This window comes from Notechis scutatus, chromosome 6 (assembly GCF_049901735.1).
Source record: "Notechis scutatus isolate UNSWTSFEM ecotype Mainland chromosome 6, rNotScu1.2, whole genome shotgun sequence".
Lineage (NCBI taxonomy): Eukaryota > Metazoa > Chordata > Lepidosauria > Squamata > Elapidae > Notechis > Notechis scutatus.
Genome location: NC_142014.1, coordinates 38,281,391 through 38,295,737, shown reverse-complemented (window position 1 = coordinate 38,295,737; position 14,347 = coordinate 38,281,391). Strand labels below are relative to the sequence as shown.

Below are 14,347 nucleotides of genomic sequence, written 5' to 3'. Positions count from 1 at the left end.
AAGTGCAGGGGAAATATTTTATGAATGAAAATTAACTTAAAATGGGATAATATTGCGAAATACCAATTGTAAATGTGCTATCACAGTTAGCACACCTCTGTTTAAAAGAATTCATGATATAATTAATTTTCCCCCCGAGTTTTGATTTGAAGAACATAAGAATGTTTCTGAATAGTGTTGGAGATTAGTTGTCTAATCTAGCTATATTACCTTATAGTGTCATTTTAGGTTAGGGGGAGGCAATTTTTATTAGTTAAGATTTCATAGGATTAAACAAAAAAAATGAGATTTCTACTCTAATTAAAAAAAATGTTTCTAGCAGATATAATTGTATTGAATGATTAACAAAACCAAACTAAATAATATAAAATATGAGAAATTATTCAGTGACTCTTGGTTTGAAAAAAAAAATCTATTATAGATTCTACTGTTCCTTAGTTCAAAACTGAATCAGTTGATTCACATATCTTAAAATCTATTAGCCTGGAACTAATGAAACATAAAACAAATTGGGAATATATTTCAGAATGTGCTTCAGAATAATTTTAACATATAGAAATTCCTCAAGAGAGAAATGTTTGGGAAAACAATTGCTTTGTAATATAATTTGATATATCTTTATTCATAAAATCTATGGCAAACTACTTAGATAAGTGAATATGAAAATATAGAGTAGGTATTTTGAACATTATTTTTGTAATTAATATATAAAATTTTAATGATTAATAAAATGCAATACTCCAAATACTTTAAAATTTGATAGATAGTTATGTCTCTGGTTCGCTCCTTCCAGCAGGGACAATGGGATCAGTGCTGATGAATGAAATGAGAAGTGGGGAAGAGAGATGCTGGGAAAGGAAGTTTTATTTCAGAAGTCAGAGACTGCAGTGACAACAGTGTTGAGTTTTGGATCAGCTGGAAACTTGGGTGAGTAGGATGATTTTTATACCTTTCTGGAATTTTGTGATTGAGATGCCTGATGGGGTATTTGATTAGTTTACCAGTATGACTTTTGGTATTTTGATTGTCCCTATCTGGTTTTCTGGGTGGTGGATGGGGTCAAATCTAGCCTTGAGGAAGAGAGGAGAATGTAAATCTAGTAGGGTTTTGTGTTTACCTAGATTAATCCTATCAATTTAGCTTGCCTCAGTGTGAAGTTTGGAAACCGCTTTTTTTGCTGCATTCTTGTGGTTTCTTGTTTTCTGTCAATGGATACCAATGGATATCCATCCATTTGTGGAATGCTCTTATCAGGTTGCCTGAGGCTGTTTTGCTTGGCTGGGAGGCACAGGTTTTTTTTTTCTTTCCTAGCCTTCAGAAATGGTTCTTTTCTTTTTCTTTTCCTAGGGCCATGGAAAGTGGGGAGGTCTTATGCTATTTTCTACAGTTACCTTCATGTGTTTCAACTTGATTTGGAAATAAATTATAAACACTAGAAAAATACAAGAAGAATTACATAAGTCTTTGACAAGAATTATTCCATTATCAATTTTAAAACAGAATAAATGCAATAATATTTTCATGTGTTCTATTGCTACAATAAATTAAATATTGATCCTTTAAAGGCACAATAGTTTAGTACTTTAAATCCCACTTTTAAAATAAATTAAAGACCTTTTAGTTTACTCGGCACTTTCATTAGATGCCTTATTAAATTGGCAATAACAGGTTAAGTTTAATATTTTAAATGTGAAAAGCATGTAAACATACGTTGTTACTGTTTCTTTTTATTGTACCTACCAGCCATGCCAATTTCTAGCTGTTCTAAACAGATTGCACCGGATAGATCTACCCACTTTTATACCATGTTTGTGCAATATTTACTAAAACATGATGCAATGGGGGACAAAAACATTTTATCTGATGCGCTAGGAAATTATTTGAGGGTATGAAAAAATACAAGTTTATCTTGATGACTAACTCATCCATTTTAAAATTATGTGATTCTATCCAAAATAAGTATTTAGCAACAAGGAACTAAGACTTTCCCATTATTTTCCGGTTAAGAGTTGTTTTTATAATAGTTTAGAACCTTCTGTTGTGTGAAGAAATATTGCCACAAGGTAAAATAAAGGAAGTATTTATAGAAATCTGTGATGTGGAATTTTAAAGGCATATTGTAAAAACTAGATGTCAATGTCTGAGACAGTGTGCCATTTAAAAGTTGCCACAATGTGCCATTTCGAAGTTGCCACACACACACACAAGTACATGAGGTGCACAGGTGGGTGTCAGGTGATGGGACTCACTCTCGAAGAGAAGCCAGTTCAGAAGCCATCCAGGCCTGAAAAGTACTTGCTATAGCCGACCAGGGAGCAACCGGGCTTGAAGAGTACTTGCTGGAGCTGGGTCAAAAGAGTACTTGCTGGAGCCAACCAGGAGCCACTAGGAACAGGAGGGCTGAGCATGCTGAGTCTGTATAGCCAACTGGCTAGCAGAAGCCAGTAATGCTGGCTAGAAACCTTTTACTTGTATTGTTCACCATGTGCCAAGCTGAGACTCCAGTAAAAAGACCCCTTCTGCTCACAGTGTGGCTTTTTCTTTAGTTGGCTTGGCTTGGAACCATGAGACTATAAATGTGCAAAATGGTTTAAGAGGGCAACACTCTGATCAATCTTCTCAGATCTGTTTCACAAACTAAACTACTTCTTTCAAGGTCAAAACACTTCAGGTGAAGTCTGAGCAAAATTAAAACTTCATCTTTTTTATTGTAGTGGTTTTTTTAACTGAAGTAAAGTGCTCAGGGTCATTTGAATTAAGAATTCTTTAAGTCTATGTAAATAAATAAATATTAGATAAATCCAGCCTCTTCTGGAATCACAATAGGATATTTTGGGGGGCTAGAATATGTTAGAATTGAACATATTTGAAACATACTTAAAATTTCTAGTTTCACTAATGAGGCATGAGAAATAATGAAGTGAATTGCAATTGAAATCACTAGCACCTTTCCTGTATCTATCAATTATTTACGTACAATCCACTTCATTATAGAAGAAGGAAAAATGCCTAAAGTTGGAGCAATTAATTTTCCAGCTATGAGTTTGGGAGAGATTTTTATATTTCAGTATTGAATCATGGGGAAAATATAAAAAATATATACTTGGCTAATGCCATCACTAGCAACAATCAAATTGGCACCTCCTCACAAACAAACAGGAATTCCAAATATTCCCATTTGTGCTACCTCAGTGGATCTCAAAAAAGACATTACTAATTTGAATATTTGTATTTTTGGTAGTGATATGCAACTGGCAGTTGAAATGGCAGAATCAAGTGGTGAAAAATAAATTTGGTTGTTTTCTGTGTATGAGTGACATAAAGAAACAGCCTCAGAGTATAACTGCAGAAATACTACAGTGTTTTTTTTAATCAGCAAATTTCAGTACTATTAATGTTATGCTGTACAATAACTATTCACTCTACATTACACAAAATTGATATGAAATAGAACTGTTTTTAGAAGGACACTTAAAAGGAAGCGCTTGTGCTCTGCCTTTCTCTTAACCTCCAGTATAAATATATCTTCTCATTCCATATTCCACATTTCTACATCTTTGATGAAAACCTGAATTGATTACTAATTAATGTTAATTGACAAATTAACATTACATGTGCAAGTGTTCCACATGACTGGAAGGTCTAATATAAGGCTTTCTGTCTGCATGTGAAAAGATTTCACTTCTTGGCCAAATAGTTTAGAATGTGAAGGAGTTAGCAGTTCCCTTTTCTTGGAAGCAGTGCTATTATACAAAACTTTGGTTCCTACTTAGTACAATTGTTTGTAAAAGAAAACTACAAAGTAGTTGAAATATAACAATTATTATAAAAAAGTTGATCAAGTAAAACAAATAAACAAATGCATTCCCAAAAAGAATTCTAACAATATGTGGCTGACTCATCAAATAAGCTATTATCCCTGGAGTTAAAAATACCTGTTATGAGTCATGGCATAATGGCAACTATAAACAGACTACGCTAAAACATAATAATTATAGTTTTCTGAATCCATCATGACAGTGACCACCTCCCTTTACTGTTTTTTTCTGGACTAGCCCTTGATCAAATTGTCTAGTTAATGCCAAAAATAATACAGGCACTGTTGGAACTAGAATTAGCTAGAATTAGCCATAGAGCTCAATGGATCACAAAGCAGACAAAAAGAATACAATTATCACTAACCTTAGACAAGACCTCCAGGTTTTGGGAATGCCCACCATCAACTCTATCCAGCAGAGGCAATAATCATGGCCACAACATCATCTGAACATTATTAATGCTTTCCTAATATACTACTAGAGAGAGCCAATTTGGTGTATCGATTATAAAGGCACTAGCTTGGAAACTGGGAGATTTGAGTCTTTCTCCTGCCGTAAGCATGGAAAACAGTTGGATGACTTTCTACCCAGCATTCTATCTCAGCCCTAGGAAGAAGGCAAGGGCAAACCACTTCCAAAAATCTTGCCCCCAAACCTCAAAATTGACTTAAAAACTCACTCTCACACACAAAACCCACTATCAAAAGATCTGTCTCTACCACTTGAAACTCTGGTTTCATCAGGATATCTGATAGGGTACATATTGAAAAGAGTGGGAAAGCTTTTAGCCAAGAAAATTGGAATGAAATAAAACAAAGATAAGACAACCTCCTTATTTGGGAAGTCAATGATTGCTCGTTGTGAAGGAAAACAATGCTTGAAGGCTAGAATTTCAGCTGCCAGACAGTTCCGTAGCGCACTTTTTAGTTCTCCCTTTTCTATTTGCCATATAGTCTTTTCATAATATTCCTACTTGGACGCAGGTCTTCTATTTAGAGATTCTTCAATTCATTAACCAACTGAAAAGTTGGAAAGTACCCAATGGTACCAGAGTTACTGGAGGGAAAAAGCTGATTGATGAGTTCCTGTCCTGACCTCTTTCTTTATACATATTCACAATAATTCCAAATTTCAGGTGACTGGATCCAATATATAATTGTTCCCATTTCTAAGCATAAGAACAGCACAAACGCCTTATCAAATACATTTAGCCTATTAATTATGCCTAAGAAATAATATGCCAACTTCTTGTATCACAACTTTTATTACTTATTTATTAAATTTTTATTATGCCCATCTCACTGATGCAGCTATTCAGAGGCGCTTACAATGATAAAAAGTAAAAAAAAAAAAGTCCCACAAGACAATTAAATTAGAAAAAATTAAATTGAAAAAATAAAAACCAAGACAATAGGCAGTATGGGAGTGGGAATCTTCTTACTTGATCAGCCAGCCGCAATGCAGCAGCCCCCTGTATATATATGTTGCCTTTATTGGCTTTAAATCAGCCTCTGATTCTATTATAAGGGACAGGTTTTGGCCAAAGTTGTCCCTCAGATATAATAATGGGCAGTTATTCTTTTTAATTATAATGCTGCATGAAGGTACAGTCACTCAGTTTACAAATGACAGAATAATTTACCTTAATGCAGACAATTCAACTGAATGTGTGAAACTGTGTTGTAACTCCCTTGTCATTTAGTATTTATAACAATCCAGTGGTTACTGCCTTAACCATAAGGAATTCTATCCTCTTAAACTTTGTGATGAGCATTTGCCAATACTATTTATGCTGCAGTTGCAGTAATTATTTCATTTACACAGCTAAGTCTCAGGAGAAGTCAGTGGACTTAGTGGGCCTTAGTAGACAGAAGTAAGGAGGAACGGTATATGGTTTTTATTATTTTTTATTATGGTTTCTTGGGAATAACATAATAACACAGTTGTAAGGGATCTTGAACATCTTTTAGTCCAACCCTGAGCTCAAGCAGGATACCCTATACCATTTTGGAGAAGTGGTTGTCCAATCTCTTCTTAAAAACCTTCAGTGATGGAGCACCCACAACTTCTAAAGGCAAGCCGTTCCAGTGATCAATTGTTCTGTCAGTAAGTTTCTCTTATTTCTCACTTGGTCCTCTCCTTATTAGTTTCCATCCATTGTTTCTTGTTCTGCTTCAGGTGCTTTGGAGAATTGCCCCCCTCTTCTTTGTGGCAGCCCCTTAGATATTTCAATACTGCTATCATGTCACCCCAGTCTTTCTTTTCATTAAACTAGACACACCTATTCTTGCAACTGTTCTTCATGTAGATTCTCAACATCCTTTGTGGTGACCAAAACTGAATGCAGTATTCCAAATGTGGTCTTACAGTATCAAGACATTATAAAGTCATACTAACATTTCATGTAATCTTGATTCTATCCCTCTGCTAATGCAGCCTAGGACTCTGTTAGCATTAAGGCAATTTTGTGCTTTTTCCAGTCCAAAGGGGGCAGATGTATACCTGTCACCATCAAGACATAGTCGCAGACATCTTAAGTTATCTTTCATTTACTTAAAATGCTTCCAGGTACCTTGCTCTGAATGGCTTTAGATACTTGTTTTATTTTGGACTTATTGGCAGCTTTTTTTCTTTTTCTTTTTTAATTATGTATATATGTGTATTAGGTGTTTTTCTGATGCTTTTATCATTTTTATTTTATTTTTCCTGTTGGTTATTGTGTTTTAATTTAATCCGAGTGATATAGAGTAAAACTCCAAATAAATAAGAACTTAAACTGATCCAGCTGTACAAGAAAAAGTATGTTATGGATTCCAGACACTTCTTGTGGGAGAAAATCCATCTGAAAGGCTTTTGTTCATTAGTTTGCATCAATTACATATTTCTCCAGCTACTAGGTTAACTGGAAAACAAATCCCAAACAGCTATGCTAACAGGGAATATTTTGTTGGGTTATTTTATTGCCAAAACTTTAAATGTCTGAGTAATTCCAGAGATATAAAGTGCTTGGGATAATATACATTTGGTCTAAAATACAAAAGTTGTAAATTTATCAAAGAGACAAGAGGTCCCCAGTAAACGAATGTAAACTGCTGATGATGCGTTAAATCAAAATGAATGATGAACACAAATATAGCAGCAACTGCAATTCAAAATGATACACATATATATGATCAATGAGCTGCTAAATGGCAAATGAAATATAATACCAAGAAGCTCACAGAAATATATATTGGCTTAAAAATAATAAAACCATATAAAAGATAAAAGCAAACAGATGTAAAGAACATTGCAGAAGAAGCAAATATGACATAAGTTACCTCTTCAAGAAAGTCACTCAAAATATATATTTGGACTTTTATCTTAGTTCCCAATTTAAAATGAAAATTTTGTTAGTGTGGCAAAAATATCTTTCTAAAAAGATACTTATTAAAGAATATAAAACTGCTCCTAGCATTATTTTCTTAAACATAATTCTGAATAGTTTACATGAAATATTTGTATTAAAATATTTCATTTCAAGTGGGGCATGAGTACTTTTTTTAAAAAAAGTGTAATAAATGTTTACATTTGTGAATATAAGCAAAGAGAGAACAACTGCAAAGAATTCCTAATGATTTCTTTTGTTTCCTATTTTCTTTGATAATGACATATGAGTGCTTTCAAGGAAAACATATTAAGCAATTGATTGACTGACTATGTTCCATCATGTTGACTTGGAGTGACCACATAGATAGATTTTTCTCCATTATGATGTGTCCCCAACCTGCTCTTTTTGTTTTTTTGCCTGTCCATGATATTCTGGGAATCTTCTCTAACACCAAGATTCAAAAGCATCAATGCTGTCCTGCTTGTTCAAAGTCTATCTTGTGTTTCCATAGAGTATTAGAGGAAATACTATGACTTGCATGATTCTGATCTTTGTAGGTATAGACACAATGTGATATTTAAATATATTTTCCATGCCCTACCCAATGCTTGTCTGCAGCACATTTCTTGACTGCTTGTTCCTTTACTGTTGATGGTTGACCTAAAAAGCAGAAGTTATCCACCATTATGCTATTTTCATTTCCACTTCTAAGACTGCCTGTTCTACCTGTTGTCATTAATTTGGTCTTCTATACTCCTTTTTTTTATAATTTTACTCCTATTTTTTCACAGTACTATTTGACTTTTAATATTAAGGCTTGCAGATCCTTTACATCAGGATAGTGTCATCAGAATAGTGTGGATAATAGGGTATTTCTTCCTCCAGTTTTAAAAGTGTGATCACCTTTTTCTAATCCAGCTTCCCTTAATATATATTTATCCTGTAGGTTGAATAAGTCAGGGGAGAGTATACAGTTTTGTTTCACTGCTTTGCTAACCTAGAACCAGTCTGTTTCATTATACTGTGGTCTCCTGATATTTATATAAGTTTCTCATGAGGACCATGATATATTTTGGGATTCCTATTATCCTGGGCACTTTAAAGCTTGACACGATCAACGTGATCAAAAATCTTTCTATAATCCATGAAGTCCATCATGATTTTTTTTTAAAAAATCTACATCAGCAATAATGTCTTGTTTTCCTCAAGTTTTTCTAATGTCCACTTGAACATCTGGCATCTCTTTTTCCATGTAGGTCTCTAATCCCTGTTGAATAACCCTAAGCATTATTTTGCTAGCGTGGGAACTTAAGGATATTGTATAATAGTTTGCACATCCTGTTAAGTCTCCTTTTTTTGATTTTGGAATGTACTGTATATTGACTTCTTCCAATTAGTTGGCCACTGCTTATATTCCAGATTTGCTAACACAGCTTTTCAGAACCATAACTGATTCTTCTTCGGTTGCATAACATATTTCAGTGGGTATTCATCAGTTCTTGTAACCTTCTGACTAATGACAAATGACCTATTCTAATGTCATTTTCTTATATTAGAAATTCTTGTAAATAGAAAATAGCCTCTGAGGCATCTTGAATGTTGCCTTCTTTGTGTACAGTGTATATATATATATATATATATATATATATATATATATATATATATATATATATATATATATATATATATATATATAATTTGTTTTCTGAGGTTCTCGGGTATTTGTATGTGGATCTTTGGTTATTCAGGTTTTCTCCCACGTAAGGTTGGAAGTATCTAGGCAACGTTTCGATGAAGTCTCATTCATCATGTTCAGGCTTCTGTCTTCGGCTCTGTGCTTCTCAGAGTGATGTGAGCTTGCAGCTGCTTCTTCCTTTTAACTGCTAGTGGGGGTGTGACTTGATTGGGTGGGGGCTTGGCTGTGTTCTGATTGGGTGGGGGTGTGTTCTCATTGGTTGGGGGTTTGGCTGTGTTCTGATTGGTTGGGGGGTTGGCCATGTTCTGATTGGCTGGAGGTGTGTTCTGGTCTTAGTTACTGGGGGATTTAAGCCAAACAGCAAGATCACAGCTCACCAGCTCAAATCCCCCAGTAACTAAGACCAACCTGAGCACAACCAAGCCCCCACCTGAACAGAACACACCTCCAGCCAATCAGAACATGGCCAACCCCCAAGCAATCAGAACACAGCCAAACCCCCAACCAATGAGAACACACCCCCACCCAATCAGAACACAGCCAAGCCCCCACCCAATCAAGTCACACCCCCACTAGCAGTTAAAAGGAAGAAGCAGCTGCAAGCTCACATCACTGTGAGAAGCACAGAGCCGAAGACACAAGCCTGAAGATGATGAATGAGACTTCATCGAAACGTTGCCTAGATACTTCCAATCTTACGTGGGAGAAAACCCGAATAACCAAAGATCCACATATATATATATATATATGTATGTATGTATGTATGTATGGTATATGTATGGTATGTGTATATATGTATGGTGTGTGTATCTATCTATCTATCTATCTATCTATCTATCTATCTATCTATCTTTGGTTATTCAGGTTTTCTCCCGCGTAAAATTGGAAGTATCCTGGTGACGTTTCGACGAAATCTCATTCGTCATCTTCAGGCTTGTGTCTTCGGCTTTGTGCTTCTTGGAGTAATGTGAGCTTGCAGCTGCTTCTTCCTTTTAACTGCTAGTGGGGGTGTGACTTGATTGGGTGGGGGCTTGGCTGTGTTCTGATTGGGTGGGGGGGTGTTCTCATTGGTTGGGGGTTTGGCTGTGTTCTGATTGATTGAGGGGTTGCCAAAGACACAAGCCTGAAAATGACGAATGAGATTTCGTCGAAACATCGCCAGGATACTTCCAATTTTATGCGGGAGAAAACCTGAATAACCAAAGATCCACATACAAATGCCCGCGAAAACCTCAGAAAACAAATATATATCTATATTTGTATCTGTATCTGTATCTGTATCTGTATCTGTATCTGTATCTGTATCTGTATCTATATCTGTATCTGTATCTATATCTATATCTATATCTATATCTATATCTATATCTATATCTATATCTATATCTATATCTATCTATCTATCTATCTATTCTATGTTATTTATTAGTATCCCACCTTTACCGTTTTTACAAATAACTCAAGGTGGCCAATATACTCAATACAACTTCCTTCTCCTATTTTCCCCACAACAGCCATGTGAGGTGAGTTGGACTAACAGAGAGTGAGTGGCCCAAAAGTTATCCAGCTGGCTTTCATGGCGAAGGAGGGACGTGAACTCATGGTTTCTTGCTTTTTAGCCTGGTGCCCTAACCATTAGACCAAACTGACTGACTGACTCACTCTATTTTTTTTCTATCTATCCATCCATTTATTAGTTTTATAAGGCTGCCTATTATTTTGTAAAACTAAGAAAACTTTAACCTATATTTTAAAAAGAAAAAAGAAAGACCATACAAGCTTGAATAGTATGTGTACCCTTATTAGTAGGCAGAAAGAAAGGAATTGTTGGAATAAGGAACATGAGTCCTAAGTGATAAAAAAAATATCTCTGTGAATAGCACTAAAAGGAATTTGAGGCAATTAGCTCATGTTAAACAGGAAATATAAAGAAGTCAAAAAGAAAATCTACCTTAATCTATATTTCTATTGTCCTTAGAGACCAATGGTTGAAAAAGTGCAATGAGACAATACACAGAGAAGGAGATCTTCCAACATGATGTCATATTTTCTTTGAGCATGCCATAAGGCATGTGCACATTTATTATTCATAATTGCATCTTATTTTCCCTTAAATAATTCAAAATGTCATTATTCAGTGATACCATAAAAACTGTTTTAGCCTCTATTTGTCTATATTAACTAATATAATTGATTGCTCTATCATAGAACATTTGTAGCTAAGTGAAAGTTTTAGCTTCTGCCTTATAATTGTCTATATTCATTTCTTTGAAATACAGTCAGGTAATCCTTAGCTTTCTATATTCTTTAGTAATTTTTAATTACAGGTACACTTTACCATCTTAAACTAAGTATTGGGTTAAATCAAATATGTACACTTCTGAATAGCCTATCTAGTGACTCTTTTACGTTCTACATTAACCTCCCTAGAAACTATGTCAAGATATAGATGTATTGCAGAATGTTAAAGAAATAATGTTTTAATTATTTCAGATTCAACTCTGTTTCAAAACTAAATCAATCAAACAAACATTCCTCAAAATCTGAGTGGCATATGGTTCCTGGAGATCGTGTCTGTCATTGCTACACTAAATGCATTTTTATATAGTACATTTAATATGCTTATTTAACTTTTGCTTTATGTTTTAACTCTCAGTTTATTGGGTGAAAATAGACTGACCATATTAATATATGCCATGATCCCAGATGGAGTTTATTTAAATTTCAGATTGAAAGCTTACTAAGAACAGATAAGATTGATTGCCCTTTCCATCTAACCATAATTGTATTTCAGGTGAACATCAATTTATTTTAAAGGACACCTCTAAGTAACAGAGTGCATCATGCATAATTCATCAATCACAGCTGTTTGTTATATGATTTACTTAAACACATTTCAAAGGAACAAAGTTGCATTGTTTTTTGTTGTTGTTTTTGCTTGGCTTGTTTGCTTTTAAATTGTTTTAGAAACATTAATTTATTTGGAATTGCTGAAGTGTTTATCTTGACATAGAAAAAAATGAATTATTCTGCATTCACAATTTTTTACTTTTCAACAGGTATGCCAGTTATGCTTATTATTAATTTTTTTAAAATATTAATTAATACAAATGAATCATACAAATAAAAGTATAAGTAAAACATTAAGTACTATTGTATTAATTTTATGACACTTTCCAAAGTGTGAGTTCTGTATTGATTTTTTTGAGAAGGTTAAGTTTTGGGTTTGGTTTTTTTCAATATTGTATTTCATTTTTGCTTTATTTTGGAAAATAAAAATCCACAATCAAACTCTGCTTCCACAATTTTTTAAAAATGTTTTTACTGTTAGATGTATGAGTAATCTAAAGTTAGATTCATAATCTAAGACTGATGGGAACTTAATAATTCAAGGCCTAAAAAGGACCTAAGAATTATTAAGGTAGTGTCTAAGAATATAGGTATTGACCCTAACCCCCCCCCCCCCCCCCCCCCCCCCCCCCCATATAACAATAGCACAAGCATACTATATACTGCTTCACAGAGCTTTTACAGCTCTCTCTAAGTGGTTTACAGAGTCAGCATATTGCCCCCAACAGTCTGGGTCCTCATTTTACCAACCTTGGAAGGAGTGAAGGCTGAGTCAACCTTGAGCCTGGTGAGATTTGAACTGCCAAATTGCAGGCAGCCAGCAGCCAGCAGAAGTAGCCTGCAGTACTGTATTCTAACCACTGTACCACCATGGCTCATGATTATTATTTGCTTTAAATTATTTTACAAAAATATACCTGAAATATGTCTGAAATTCACCAACCTGAATGTCTTGCATGGCCCAATAGAAATCACTTCAGATGAGTAAGGTAGTTTAAAATCCTATTGTAGACCAACAGCAAAAGTTCTAGGAATGCACTATACATTCTTATTTACTACCGCAAAATTCTGCACTTTGCTTTACAAATGCATACCAATTCTTTATTTAAAAAACATTTAAATGAAGTATATTTTGATTTCTAATCTTAACATTATACTTTCCCTATCAGGAAGATTTGAATTGGGGATACTCACTTTCCTGATAAGATAATGTCTGTACTACTTTCAACAGAACTATCTTCTACTGATGGTGTTGGAAAAACTCCAAGTGTAATTGGATAGAGGTCAGAAATCATAGGATCCTTCAACCTGATATACTGTATTCATAGAATAAGACTAAACTATATTAAACCCATGACATATAATAAATGTTCTCACTACAGATAATATAATAACCATAAAATCCAAAATGGGATACATATAATAACACCCCCATCCCATCCCCACCAAAGCTCTCCTGGCTACAGAGAATTGGAAGAACTTTGGATGTTCCAGCAGAAAATCAATACACATCAAAACATCCGCTTACTGGATAAGCAGGTATCTTTGCCAAATTTGAGAATTCTAACATTTGCGTTAAGAATATACCAATCTATACCTTGCTTATTTACAGGTATTAACTTTGAATAAATATTAAAATGTAAAATAATAATTTTTGTGCAATGTGAAACAAAACTGTAATTATCTACATATTTTCAGGGTTCCAAGTAATACGCCCAAACAGGACTCCTCAAATATCAGTTTTATTGGATATATATTGGCGATGGCTGGTGAAAACCAATTCTAAATGTCCCTGTGGGTTTCACCTAACTAAAAATAAAAGTCCCTCCCCTTTTCCAAATAGTCACATGGTCCAATCAAAGTCCTGTCCAGTTGCCTGGTAACTTCCATTGATGGGAATGTCCTTGGTTCCCAGGAGAAAGTATTGTGTTTTGGCTACAAAACCCCAGCTATCTCTATTCCCCCTCCCTATTCATCAACTTCAGTGTGGCAACACTGAACCATCAAAATGGTTTCGGTCCGGTCAGCTTCAGGATTGACACATATTGTCTACAGCTTCTTATCACATCATGCCAAGTAATATATGGATATATACAACACCTATCTCCCTGAATTTATCTTTGTTTTGTTCTATTTTATTTTGCAAACAGTAATGAGCCATTGTATTGCCATTTTAAAACAATTTTCTTAAAATTAATTGCTACAGAACACAGAATGTTTTAAAGGACAATAGATGCCATAGACCTTCTATAATGTTTTATCTATTTCTTTTTTTTTGTTTTGTTTTTGTTTTCTTGCTTATGTTTTTTCTTCCTACTCTTGTAATAATGCTCTGAATTAAACCATATAATTTGAATAATAATTTCTTTTTAATGGTAAACAAATTTTCGGAATCTCTTCAGTTATGCCTAAACCATTTAGTTTATCTTTGCTTAATAATTTTATGTTAGATTGCTGTTACTAATAGGAAATCCTGCATTTTTATATACATTCTTCTGTTAAGGTAGAAATGTCACTGAACAAAATCCTTTTTGTTTATCCATTCCCTTAAACTGACATACTGTAAAAATGTTCACATAAATAATTTTAAGCCACAAAATGTGCTTAAAAGATGGG

The 14,347-nt window shown here is 34.3% G+C and overlaps 1 protein-coding gene across 2 annotated transcripts in view; it reads right to left on the bottom strand.

Annotated features, from left to right (window-relative positions):
- The window catches only part of TRHDE (thyrotropin releasing hormone degrading enzyme), a 260,813-nt gene that overhangs the window by 71,334 nt on the left and 175,132 nt on the right, over nucleotides 1-14,347 (bottom strand). The window lies entirely within an intron of this gene.